Here is a 3537-nt window from a genome sequence, read left to right on the forward strand (position 1 = left end):
GGGACATATTCTGCTAATTTCCAGTTTTATATTTTTTATTTTAGGGCTCTACTGGAATGAAAATTTTGAAAAATCCTCATTAACTCATACTGACCCTTTATGTAGTCCTTCAGTTCAGCCTCTGTTTGAAACAGTTTTAGCTCCTGTTTCTTGAGGTCGCCTCCCAATGAGCCCACTCTGTTCTGATTTGCCAGTTCACAGAAGTTGCGTCTCCGCCCACTTCAGCTGGCTCCAGAGGTTTCATAAACAAACCATGAAACAAACTGTAGTAGCAGGATTTGCTACTTTTTCTTGTTCTTTGCTCAAAATGTAACTAAAAAACCTTTCAAATCTATCCGGAGCCAAAATCCAATCTGAAATATGAGAGTGGACAACGCAAATAATACATGGAAAATCCTTAGCAACAACCTTAGCAATCAAGGCTACTGAATACACAACCATGTAAGGGCATGTGACATCAGCTCGTTGGCAAGCATTTCTATAAGTTCTAACCTCAAATTTTGGAACTTTGACCATGTTTAGCATAGATATCCAATATCGTAATAGAAAATCCGTAAAAAACATAATGTGTTCCCTTTTAAAAAAAAATAGCATTTTCAATTCATAGTTCACTTTTTGTAGCTTGTTCACAAAATGTAACACTTAAGTTTACTAAAGTCTCTTTTCCTTTTATACTTTGCCCTCATTTGATGAAAACATGAGTCAGGAAGGGACACACCGATGCATTTTATATATAATTGAATCTTTTTGCTGGACAGATTTCTACGCTAGCTTTTGTATACAGAAGCTGCGTGAGTTCTTTCTGTGAAAAATGCATTTCTTCTTTTACTGCTCTTTAATGCAGTGGCAATTTATAAAAAATAGAAATATCTTTTTTAATATTTTGACTGAATGTTTATGACAAATTGTGACAGTAGTTCAAGACTTTGTTGATCATTTTCATATTGTACATGGATTTAGATGATGGATAATAAATAATACATTTTGTATTCTCTTTAACTGTGTTTCCTTTGTTTGCTTTCATCATTTATGTCTAATTCCTGTTTCTTTATTGGACTCTTAAAATTCAACTTACTTGGCCTAATAATGTAAATAATTATGCAATTTGTCACTTTCTTAATACTTCCGCCTTGTTAATATGTGACTGATTATGTTTCCATTATACCACATACTGTACTGTCAGCAGACCAGACCTTGGAAGTTGACTTTGAAAAGCTGTTTTTCTGCTTGACTGACATTTAGGATTGAAGTTAGTCCACACATTATGACATTTTATGCACTATAATCTGTTTTATTTACAGATAACCTCCAACAAATAGTGTTTTCCTTTGGGTGTGCATCATCTGCAGTACTTTAGAGGCAACAGTCACGGTTTTCATTTTTTCCTCTCTTCCCTCTGACTCACTGTCTCAGGAGACGTTTGTACGACTGCACGTCCACTGTTAGATTCTCATGTGTGTGTGTACACAGGGTGTGTTCAACTTACTTAGCTTGTAAGAGGGCATAAAAGTGTAGCTTTTTCTACTTTGGCCCAGTACCACAGGATTAGGTCATTTGAGCCACTCAGTCAGCCAGTTCCAGTTGGGTTACACTGTTTGGTGAGAGTCCCACCCTTCTCTGCTTCTCTTCTGTACTTGAAACTCACATTTACTGTAAGTTGGATATTTTAGTCATTTAGCAGCCACCCTCATGTGGATTGCCAAAGTCAAAATGCAGCTGAAAATAAAGATTGTTGTACAGGAGTTTAAAACAAGTAAAAGCAATAGAAAGAAACTAATAATTTGTGTTCATTGTAATATTTAGTATTAATATTTTAGCCATGTGGGAATAACAACAATAGTCACTACATTCTGATAATCCATCTTTATTTATCTTTTATAAAGGCTTTATGAACATTAGATAAAGGCTTTATGAACATTAGATAAAGATAAAGATTAGTTAATGGCTTTATTAATCATTAATTTCTAGGCCATTACATGAAAAAATGCAGGTTGTGAAATTTCTTCCTTCCTCCTATTAAGGCCCATCAGGAATATATAAAATATAAAATGTCTGTAACAAGACAGCTGGAGAAAACAGGTTTAGTATTGAATTCTTTGAATATTATTAAATATAACATAAATATCATTATAACATATCAATCAATGCCTTTAAGCGTGTGAACAGCTGTTACTTCAACAGTACCAAGGACTGCCAAAGATCATAGGCAGATTTCAGGCCTCTCAGTCTGCTTAATTACAAGGTATTTGCTCAAACATTTGTAATGAATATTTCCTTGATTGATCCATTGAATTAACTCTTTCTAACCTAGAAATCTCAGTTCCACACTCCACAGTTATTAAAGCTCTTAAATGTGGTAGGCAATCTTTTGGGATATAAAGTAAATTGGATGAATGAAGCGGGTCCGGTCACTGCATTCCTTTTCCAGTACATTTTACTACAACCCAGATAGTTTGGAAGAAATAGAAACATATCTTGGTATTAATGTAATTTCCCCCACTGTCAATATAAATGAGATAAGTGGTCCTGAATTGATAAAAGCTATTAGAGAAGATCTTACCAGATGAGAAACACTTCTGTTATCTTTGTGGATCAGAGCAGAGATAATTAAAATGAATGTTTTCCCCAGACTGACTATGATATCTTCAATTCCACTTAAATTACCTGAATATTGGTTTAAAAAAACGAAAAAGTATTTCATAATTTTTCTTTAGAGGAATAAAAAATAAGAATCGGTCTCATTAAACTTACAAAGCATAGAAATGCATGGCACTTACGGATACTATAAATATTTAGACAGTTAAAATGATTCTTATTCTGAATACACATTATTTGGCTTTAATAGCAATGACCTATGTTGTTGAGCGAGGATTTTAAAAACATGTTTTGACATTGCCTAGAAATAAGAACATTTTGGGTAGAAATCCAAAGTATGTTAAGTTCAATAATAATGTGAATAAATCACCATGCGCAGATGTGTGTTTGTTGGGAGTTAAAGTGGACGTATTGAAATCCAATAACATGGCATTCCTTTCTGTGAAAAGGATCATACTAATGAATCAGAAAGTAAGGAAATCAATTTTGTTTTTGTTTGAATGACTGGCTAGAGGACTTTATAGGACTGATGATGATGGAGCATGCAGTCTCAGCCCTGCAGGGGCTTTATAGAGATAATGGAAAGAGACATTTACTTTAAGAAATGATTTGCACTGTTCAAGACACAATGCCAGAACAATGAATAAAAACCTGAACCAGAATAGATAAGTCCTGTCAAGAAGGATTTGTGAGGCAGTGATCTCCTGTGACCTCTGGTGTACTGTTGTAGTGTTGTGTATTTGTGTTGTTTGTATTTGGTCCCATGCTGTTTTCATAAAATGTCTTTTTTTAGACTGCAATTGTAAATGTTAATACATTTTTTATAGATGGATTTCTGTGTTCTAACAGTCCGTTGGAGGGGTCTTCATGTGAACAAAAGAGATAAAAGAAAAAGGTCATTTTCCTCAACCTGGCAACCTAAAAGTTCTCGTTATAACTAAG

Source organism: Scomber japonicus, chromosome 5 (assembly GCF_027409825.1).
Source record: "Scomber japonicus isolate fScoJap1 chromosome 5, fScoJap1.pri, whole genome shotgun sequence".
Lineage (NCBI taxonomy): Eukaryota > Metazoa > Chordata > Actinopteri > Scombriformes > Scombridae > Scomber > Scomber japonicus.